Raw genomic sequence first — 10,556 nt, 5'->3', positions numbered from 1 at the left:
GATGATATTTTGGTCTTCTCGGATGATTGGGAGTCTCATGTGAAGCAGGTCAGAATGGTGTTCCAGGTCCTGCGTGCTAATTCTTTGTTTGTGAAGGGGTCAAAGTGTCTCTTTGGTGTTCAGAAGGTTTCATTTTTGGGGTTCATTTTTTCTCCTTCTACTATCGAGATGGACCCTGTTAAAGTTCAGGCCATTTATGATTGGACTCAGCCAACATCTCTGAAGAGTCTGCAGAAGTTCCTGGGCTTTGCTAATTTTTATCGTCGCTTCATCAATAATTTTTCTAGTATTGCTAAACCGTTGACTGATTTAACCAAGAAGGGTGCTGATGTGGTCAATTGGTCTTCTGCTGCTGTGGAAGCTTTTCAGAAGTTGAAGCGTCGTTTTTCTTCTGCCCCTGTGTTGTGCCAACCAGATGTTTCGCTTCCGTTCCAGGTCGAGGTTGATGCTTCTGAAATTGGAGCAGGGGCTGTTTTGTCGCAGAGAAGTTCTGATTGCTCGGTGATGAAACCATGCGCCTTCTTTTCCAGGAAATTTTCGCCTGCTGAGCGAAATTATGATGTTGGCAATCGAGAGTTGCTAGCCATGAAGTGGGCATTCGAGGAGTGGCGTCATTGGGTTGAAGGAGCTAAGCATCGCGTGGTGGTCTTGACTGATCACAAGAACTTGACTTATCTCGAGTCTGCCAAACGGTTTAATCCTAGACAGGCTCGTTGGTCGCTGTTTTTCTCCCGCTTTGACTTTGTGGTTTCGTACCTTCCGGGCTCTAAAAATGTGAAGGCGGATGCCCTGTCTAGGAGTTTTGTGCCCGATTCTCCGGGTTTGCCTGAGCCGGCGGGTGTTCTCAAAGAGGGGGTAATTTTGTCTACCATCTCCCCTGATTTGCGGCGGGTGCTGCAAAAATTTCAGGCTAATAGACCTGACCGTTGCCCAGCGGAGAAACTGTTTGTCCCTGATAGGTGGACGAGTAGAGTTATCTCTGAGGTTCATTGTTCGGTGTTGGCTGGTCATCCTGGAATCTTTGGTACCAGAGATTTGGTGGCTAGATCCTTTTGGTGGCCATCTCTGTCGCGGGATGTGCGTTCCTTCGTGCAGTCCTGTGGGATTTGTGCTCGGGCTAAGCCCTGCTGTTCTTGTGCCAGTGGGTTGCTTTTGCCCTTGCCGGTCCCGAAGAGGCCTTGGACACATATCTCTATGGATTTTATTTCGGATCTCCCCGTCTCTCAAAGAATGTCGGTCATTTGGGTGGTTTGTGATCGCTTCTCTAAGATGGTCCATTTGGTGCCCTTGTCTAAATTGCCTTCCTCCTCTGATTTGGTGCCATTGTTTTTCCAGCATGTGGTTCGTTTACATGGCATTCCAGAGAACATCGTTTCTGACAGAGGTTCCCAGTTTGTTTCGAGGTTTTGGCGAGCCTTTTGTGCTAGGATGGGCATTGATTTGTCTTTTTCCTCGGCTTTCCATCCTCAGACAAATGGCCAGACTGAACGAACCAATCAGACCTTGGAAACATATCTGAGATGTTTTGTTTCTGCTGATCAGGATGATTGGGTATCCTTTTTGCCTTTGGCTGAGTTCGCCCTTAATAATCGGGCCAGCTCGGCTACTTTGGTTTCGCCGTTTTTCTGCAATTCTGGTTTCCATCCTCGTTTCTCTTCAGGGCAGGTTGAGTCTTCGGACTGTCCTGGTGTGGATACTGTGGTGGATAGGTTGCAGCAGATTTGGACTCATGTAGTGGACAATTTGACTTTGTCCCAGGAGAAGGCTCAACGTTTCACTAACCGCAGGCGCTGTGTGGGTCCCCGACTTCGTGTTGGGGATTTGGTTTGGTTGTCATCTCGTTATATTCCTATGAAGGTTTCCTCTCCTAAGTTTAAGCCTCGTTTCATTGGTCCATATAGGATTTCTGAGGTTCTTAATCCTGTGTCTTTTCGTTTGACTCTTCCAGCTTCTTTTTCCATCCATAACGTGTTCCATAGGTCATTGTTGCGGAGATACGTGGCACCTGTGGTTCCATCTATTGATCCTCCTGCTCCGGTTTTGGTTGAAGGGGAGTTGGAGTATATAGTGGAGAAGATTTTGGATTCTCGTGTTTCGAGACGGAAACTCCAGTATCTGGTTAAGTGGAAAGGTTATGGTCAGGAAGATAATTCCTGGGTCTTTGCCTCTGATGTCCATGCTGCCGATCTGGTTTGTGCCTTTCATTTGGCTCATCCTGGTCGGCGTGGGGGCTCTGGTGAGGGTTCGGTGACCCCTCCTCAAGGGGGGGTACTGTTGTGAATTCTGTGGCCAAGCTCCCTCCTGTGGTCGTGAGTGGTACTACGGCTGGTTCTGTCTATGAGCTTCCTTTGGTGGATGAGAGTGGTACTGCGGCTTCTGAGTTTCCTTCCTCAGGTGATGAGGTTAAGTCGTTAGGTGCTGCTCTATTTAACTCCACCTAGTGCTTTGATCCTGGCCTCCAGTCAATGTTCTAGTATTGGTCTTGCTTTCTCCTGGATCGTTCCTGTGGCCTGTCTATCCTGCATAAGCTAAGTTTTGCTTGTGTTATTTTTGTTTGCTATTTTTTCTGTCCAGCTTGCTATATTGGTTTTTCTTGCTTGCTGGAAGCTCTGGGACGCAGAGGGAGCACCTCCGTACCGTTAGTCTGTGCGGAGGGTCTTTTTGCTCCCTATGCGTGGTTGTTTGTAGGGTTTTGTGTTGACCATAAAGCAATCTTTCCTATCTTCGGTCTGTTCAGTAAGTTGGGCCTCACTTTGCTAAATCTATTTCATCTCTGCGTTTGTATTTTCATCTCAACTCACAGTCATTATATGTGGGGGGCTGCCTTTTCCTTTGGGGTATTTCTCTGAGGCAAGCTAGGCTTATTTTTCTTTCTTAGGGCTAGCTAGTTTCTCAGGCTGTGCTCGAGGCGCATAGGACTGGTCAGGAGCGCTCCACGGCTACCTCTAGTGTGGTTGGATAGGATTAGGGATTGCGGTCAGCAGAGTTCCCACGTCTCAGAGCTCGTCCTATGTTTTTGGTAATTGTCAGGTCACTTTGTGTGCTCTGCACTTCAAGGTCCATTGTGGTTCTGAATTACCTGTTCATAACAGCGGTCACATCAGTGGCTGTTCTCAAAGTGATCAGGATCGTTGTGGGACATTATGGATTATATTCTCTGGGGACAGGTGAGGAATATTTAGTTTATTATTTTATTTTTGTTGCAAGAGATGTTGTCATCGGTGGATTAGGCATTCAGTGAGTATGGTTTAATTAAGATTCATTAAAGGAGTCTATGTCATTATTTCAAATCAAGGAATTTATTCTGGATGTCTGTGCTTTTTATACAATATTCCTATGGGGTTACTAATAGATAGGTGTCTTATAGACGCTTCTCCATTACTAACCTTTGGGCTTGATGTCACCTGACAATGCAAAGGTGACATCAACCTCAAAAATATGAACCCCACTTGCCACCACTAAAGGGCAAGTTGGGAAGAGCGGGGCTAAGTGCCAGATTTGGCATATCTTATAGATGCGCCTTTTCTGGGGCGGCTGAGAGCTGATGTTTTACATCTGGGAGGGGCCAATATCCATGGCCCCTTCCTAGGCTATTAATATCAGCTCACACCTGTCTGCATAGCCTTTGCAGGATAAATTTTATAGTGGGACCTTAAGTCAATTTTTTTCTGGGGTCCCCCTGTAAACTAGCCAGTAAAGGCAAAGCAAACTGCAGTGAGCTGATAAAAATAGTCTGGGAACCTTTATGGCTATTGGCTGCTTCCCATAATATTAACATCTGCCCCCAGCCATCGGCTTTCCCTCTGCTGGTTATTAGAATTATTAGAATTACGTGGGAGCACACACAATTTTTCGTTCTTTAAAATTAACAGTTGCTGTCAGGTTACAGCCCATGTACCTTTTTTCTGTCCTGACGAAGCTGCGATAGACAGCGAAACGCGCGTCGAGGTGTTTGGTGCACGGACGTCTCTATTACCATGTCGACAGGTATAGTCTAAGACCAGTTCATGGGTATATTATCTGTATATTTATGCTTGGGATTAGCTATTTATGGTCCTGATAATCAGCACTATATGTGTGTAGTTATATACTTAGCTGACTATACCTAATTGACCATTACATTGGTGGATATAAAAAATTGCATAATTATGATTTGGAACAATGGGTGGACATCTATTGATATGAGAGTCTTATGAACATATGTCACCCATTTTCCAGGGAGTCATCATTACTTCTGTCCTTTTTGACATGGTGCTAGTGATGTTTTCTGTGTGATCATTGGTCTATGTACTGTGTCCTGTACAAATGTTATCCTTATTTTGTATACTTATGTGATGATATGTGTTTTATTGAATAAAATGTGTAGATTATATTGTTTATTAATATTGGCTCAGTGCTCCTTCTTTATTCTCTAGTGGTTTGTCCAATATTATGCTCCATACAGAATAATGAGCCTCATATAATACTCCACAGTATAATGGGCACCACAGAGTACTCCATACAGAATGAGCCGCATATATTGCTCCATACGGAATTGACCCCATATAATGCTCCATACAGTATAGTGAGCCACATATAATTCTCCATACAGTATATGATGGACCCCATCTATTGCTCCATATATAATGGGCCTCATATAATACTCCATACAGTATATGATCGGCCCCATACAGTATACTGAGTCCCATATATTGCTCCATACAGAATGGGCCCCATATGATGCTCCATACAGAATGGGCCCTATATAATTCTCCTTACAGAATGGGTTCCATATAATGCTCCAAAAATAGTTGGCCCCATAAGATGCTCCATGTATAATGGGCCCCATATAATGCTCCATATATAATTGGCCATATAAAATGCTCCATATGCAGCGCCCCAGAGATCTGGTCGTTGCAGTAACGTCGCTCTGCCACCAAGGGGAGTGATGGTACGTCTGATGGCACTAAAGGAGTTCTTCTGACCAGGTATCACCAGCACACATTACACTTCACACTCCGGCCACTAGGGGAGCAAAAGGTTTTATTTACTAGGCCACTCCTCACACTGTTAAAACTAGGGGTTGGATAGGAAGTTAGTCAGAAGCTGACTCGGTTGGATTCAGGCAACATCCCGTGGCAGGGGGTGTTGCAGGGAGAAGATTCAGGGGGTGCCCTGTCAGGCGTGGGAACCTGGCAGGTACCTAGCGACCAGAATAGAATGTTGCGGAACTGCGCCTGCACACCCCGCGGCGGTATCCTAAGAAAGAGACACGAAGCGAAGGATATTGTGGACAGTGAGAAACGAGATCAAGCACAAAGGAGAGCCAGTAGGAGTCGTGCCCGGAGAACGGCAACATCCTACTGAGGCGCGTAGCCGGTGGCCAGAACACCGAGGAAGTAACTGACTCTATGCCTTACTTCAAACTCCGCAGGACAGTTAATTATAGGTTGGCTGTCTACCTTACATCACCTAAGCAGATATAGGGGGCAACGCGTGGAGAGGGGTGTCTCTAGGGTCCTGGAAGAACTCCGAGCCTACCCGTCAAACGGGTGCGTCCTAGCCATAACATACCTGGGGGATGGAGAACTAGAAAGAACTGGAACGAATTAGAAATAAACGAGAATAGAAGTTGTGAGAACTATCCCGAATGCTCAGCAAGGAAGCGCTACAACACACAGGCGCTAGTGGTAGGCAACGATTTCCACCTGCAAATAGAACTCTGGATGTGCCTTCGGACCGGCCGGTCTCAGACAGCCCTGTTAACTGTGCTCTGGATTGAGGATCCTGAAGTCTTCAGTAAAGAGGTAAAGAGACTGCAACCCTGTGTCCTCGTTATTGTCTGCACCTCACACCATCACCATCCACCTTACTGGGAAGCTGGGGACATACTTCACCTGTGGGAAGGTATACCATCTAGCTGCCATCACATCACCCCAGTGGACCCCAAGCAGCGTCGGTCACCCTGACCGAATACCACAGGTAGCGTCACAAAACCTTGACAGACTCGCATCACCTTTCATTGGATGCCCCTTAGCAGGGTCACGGACCGGGTCCAGCCACCGTGGCATCCCCAGAACTGAGCCAGCAGAGGACCGGTACCGAGTAACCCGCGGCCCTGTGTCTGGGGGCGCTCCACATATATAATTAGTCCCATAAGATGCTTCATATATTATTGGCCCCATATACTGCTCCATATTGAATTGGCCACATAAGATGCTCCATATTAAATTGGCCCCATATAATGCTCCCTATAGAATTGGCTTCATAAGATGCTCCCTATATTATTGGCCCCATAAGATACTCCATATAGAATTAGCCCCATATAATGCTCCATATATGGGCCCTTTCTGATGGTCCCCATATATTGCTCCAAATATAAAAAAAAAAAATGAAATACTCACCTCTCGATGCTTGATGCTGCTCTGCTCTGGACTCCTCACCGTCGGTGTCTTCCAGCTCTCTGGGCTGCGACTGCTCAGGCAGAGGGCGCACACTGGTGATGTCACCAGTGACCTTAACGTCACAGTCAGAGAATGGAAGATGCTGCAGCGCTGGAAGCGGGAGTGGTAAGTATCGCAAGTGCCGAGGCCCGGAGCAGGCGGGGGTCCACTCGCGGGGGCCGGCACTATAGCGTGCCAGTGTTCCCGACGGCGAGTGAGCCCCCTGCCTGCTCAGGGCCCCGGCACTTGCCCGCTTGCGCCGGGTGCTGACGCCGGCCCTGCATGTAGACATCCGTGCACTGATCTAGAGCTTGAGATGAGTCTATGCCATCCCATCTCAAGGATTGGCTTGGATATTCTGAATAGGGATGATGTTTCCTTCAGATGGTCTCTCAAGATGATCCAATCTTCCTTGAGGTTAAAACCTATAAAGAAATAACGGGGCATGTTAGATATATAAATCTCCATAGTCACTGACTTACAAATGGCTCTGATTGAGGGGAGAATGCAGTGGTTGCAGAGGCATAGCTAGGGGTTCAGCTCAGGGGGGGCGAAACATGTGAGTGGGCCCCTAACAGGCGGACATATCATTAGTGCAACCTATGCGGCAGCACATGGGCCAAAGAGATAAGGAGGCCCATTTCTACCTCTAAATGATGTTTTGTATTTTTAGGAGCTCTTGGGCTGCAAAGGGCCCTTATATTGTTCTTGCACATGGGCCCTTTTCTGTCTGTGTTTGCCTGTGGCCCTTAACCAGGTAACCATAATTATGACTACGGTGGGTATAGGGGAACCTCAGGAGATGACCGCACTGTTATTGAAAATAAATCTCTATACAATGACCAGCACTGATATTATCGCCATACGGTAACATATAGTGGTAGATACCAGCCCTGCAGAACATATAGAGATCACAGTACAGTTATAGATGGTGACATACAGAGGACGGTCTTTCTGATGGAATTGTTCTCTTTTCCATCTGGCCCAGTCCGACAGCTCAACTTCTCCAGCCAGGACTCTTCTGCAGAGATCACAACAAAGACACATTTCACATCTCACATTTCCAGCACTGTTCACATCAATCCCCGACCTGAACAAACTCCTCATCCTGCTGATTCCAATACTGAGCCGCTGCCGCCGTACGTGACCCTATTACTGCATCTGCTGTGTGGTATAATAATGGCTCCTCTTAGTGCCCTACATAGTAATGCCACCACTGTACCCTCACATAGTAATAATGCCGCTTCTGTGCTCTCTAGATGGTAAAATTGCCCCTAGAAAATATTAATTTCCTGTGCATGTGCCCTCCACGTTTTGTCCCTAGAAAGTAATAATACTCCATGTGCAACTTTGATGGTCACAATACTGAGTGCCCCTCTCTATAATAATGTTTAAGTGCCCACTTAACATTTAATAATGTTCCCCATGTACAACTCCTCTATACACAGTATGGTGATCCCACAGCTCCCCTATATACTGTATAATGCTGACAGAGCTCCACTATACACAATATAATGAGACAACTGCTCCCCTATACACAGTATAATGCCCCCACAGGTTTCTTATACACAGTATGATGGGTCCACAGCTCTCCTATACACATCATTATAGGCTCACGACTGCCTTATACACAGTATAATTCTCCCACAGCTATCTCATACACAGTATGGTGGGCCTACAGCTCCCCCATACCCCGTATGATGATCCCACAGCTCCCCCATACATAGTACAATAGGCCCACAGCTTCCCTATACACAACATCATGGGCCCACAGCTCCCCTATACACAGTATAATGCTGACAGAGCTCCACTATACACAGTATAATTACCCCACAGCTCCCCTATACACAGTATTGCAGGCCAACAGCTCCCCCATGCAACGTATGATGATTCCAGAGCTCCCCTACACATAGTATGATAGGCCCAGAGCTCCTCTATACACAGTATGATGGACCCACAGCTTCCCAATACACAGTATAATGCCCCCACAGATCCCCTATACACATTATAATGCTGACAGAGCTCCAATATACACAGTAAAATGCCCCAACAGCTTCCTTATACACAGTATGATGGGCCCACAGCTCCCCTACATATAGTATGATGTGCCCCAGAGTTACCCTATACATAGAATTATGTCCCCACTGCTATCCCAAACACAGAAGAATGACTCCCACAGTAGTACTCACACTTTATATTGTCCCCCACACAGTATATTCACCCCCACAGTAGCCTCAACAATGTTTATTGGTCCTCACAGTAGCCCCATACTGTTTAATGTCCCTCACACATAATAGCTGCCATGGTAGTCTCCGCACATTATGGGGGCCATGCACAGTAGTCCACACTGTATAATGGCTCCCTCATTAGTTCAACACTGTATAATGGCCCCCACTGTAGTCCCCACACTTTATGGTGGCCCCCTACAGTGGTCCCCACACTGTATATGGTCTCACACTGTATGATGGCCCCCACACTGTGTAGTGACCCTCTCGTTAGCTCGCATTCTGACATTCTGCGCATGCACTGGTGACTCAGCCGTTCTGTAGACGACAGGTTTAAAGCGCTCTGTGGTCTACAAAACGGAGAGCAATAGTGCAGGGGGATCGTGTCTCCCTGCTCTACTGCAGAGCTTAAAGGGAACCTGTCATGAAAAGTAATGCTACTAAGCTGCAGATACAGGGTTAATCTGCAGGTTAATAGCATTTTGACACCGTGCGGCACCCACTGCCGGGAGGAAATTAACTTTATTCCTCCCAGCTGCCTTGCTCTTCCAGTCATAGGGGGGGCACCGGCACTTTTTCAGTCATCGCTCTGTGTATAAAGAGCGGCGACTGTAACTGATGCCCCGGGACAGACTGACAGCCGGTTCAGCACTATCTGCCACCCAGTATTTAGGCTTCAATGCTTCGTAAGTGCCTACTTAGTATTCAGGATTCCCTCTATATACAGTAATAATGGCCCCAGCATCGCTGATGAGAGCAGGAGGTCATGTGACGATTTTCTTCTATTGAGAGAAGTCAAACTTGTCTAGTGAACACGTGCAAATAGCAAACGTGGTCGCATGATCGCCTGATCGCACCAGTGGTCTTGGGGTCTCATGACGGCAGGCGCACCCCATCATGATTTGCCAGTCCTTTAATAACTTAATTTAATAATAAGCAATTTATTACGAGGCTGAAGTTGGTTTCTTATTCGTCAGTTTCTTATTCAGCAATTTTTTCTTTTGTTTTTTATAGGTTTAACAACAAAAAATCAGCCTCACAATAATAACATACAATGCAGTCAGGTGCCCTGATGTGAATACACTTAAAATCAGCTACAAAAACTATGAAACTGGCACAAAAAAGGGCATTAAAGGGGGCACCAAAGAGCGTTGAAGAAAGGGTAAAATGACTTTGGGCCACTGATCTCACACTGCAGACATATAGAACAGGGCGCCCCACATCAAAACCAGGTATCTCCAGCCTGGCCCAAATGGGTTCTGGGCATCAGAACTGGCATCAAAGTGGGCAGTCAATTTTGGTCATTTGAATACATAACTTATATTTTTAAGGGGTTAAATGACCTTGGGCCATTGATCTCACACAAAGAATACACAGATAGTGATGCCCTCTATCAAACCCTGGTGCCTCCAGCCTGGCCCAAATGGGTTCTGGGCACCAGAATTGGCATCAAAGTGGGCAAACAACCCATTTTCAGATATTTGAATAAGTAACTGATGTTTTTAACAGGTCAAATGACTGTGGGACACTGATCTGACACTTAGAATACACTGTAAAAATGGGCCGTATGCCCACTTTGATGCCAATTCTGATGCCCAGAACCCATTTTTGCCAGGCTGGAGGGACTGTTGAGTATTTGGCTTACAAATACTGATGTAAAATAATGACCAAATACTGCTAGGGTGACGGCAGCCTAAAGGGAACCTGTCACCCCCCCCCCCCCCCCAGGCATTTGTAACTAAAAGAGCCACCTTGTCCAGCACTAATGCTGCATTCTGACAAGGTGGCTCTTTTAGTTCGGGTCTCTGGCACTGCTGAAAGAATCGGTTTTGAAATTTGTCCCTCGTACCCTGAAATCGCCACGGAGGCAGGTCTTTCCCCCCAAATCCAGACGCCTCTCAGCCGTCGC

The sequence above is a fragment of the Ranitomeya imitator genome, chromosome 4 (assembly GCF_032444005.1).
Source record: "Ranitomeya imitator isolate aRanImi1 chromosome 4, aRanImi1.pri, whole genome shotgun sequence".
Classification (NCBI taxonomy): domain Eukaryota; kingdom Metazoa; phylum Chordata; class Amphibia; order Anura; family Dendrobatidae; genus Ranitomeya; species Ranitomeya imitator.
The sequence above is the reverse complement of the archived record's forward strand: the minus strand, read 5'-3'. Positions refer to the sequence as shown.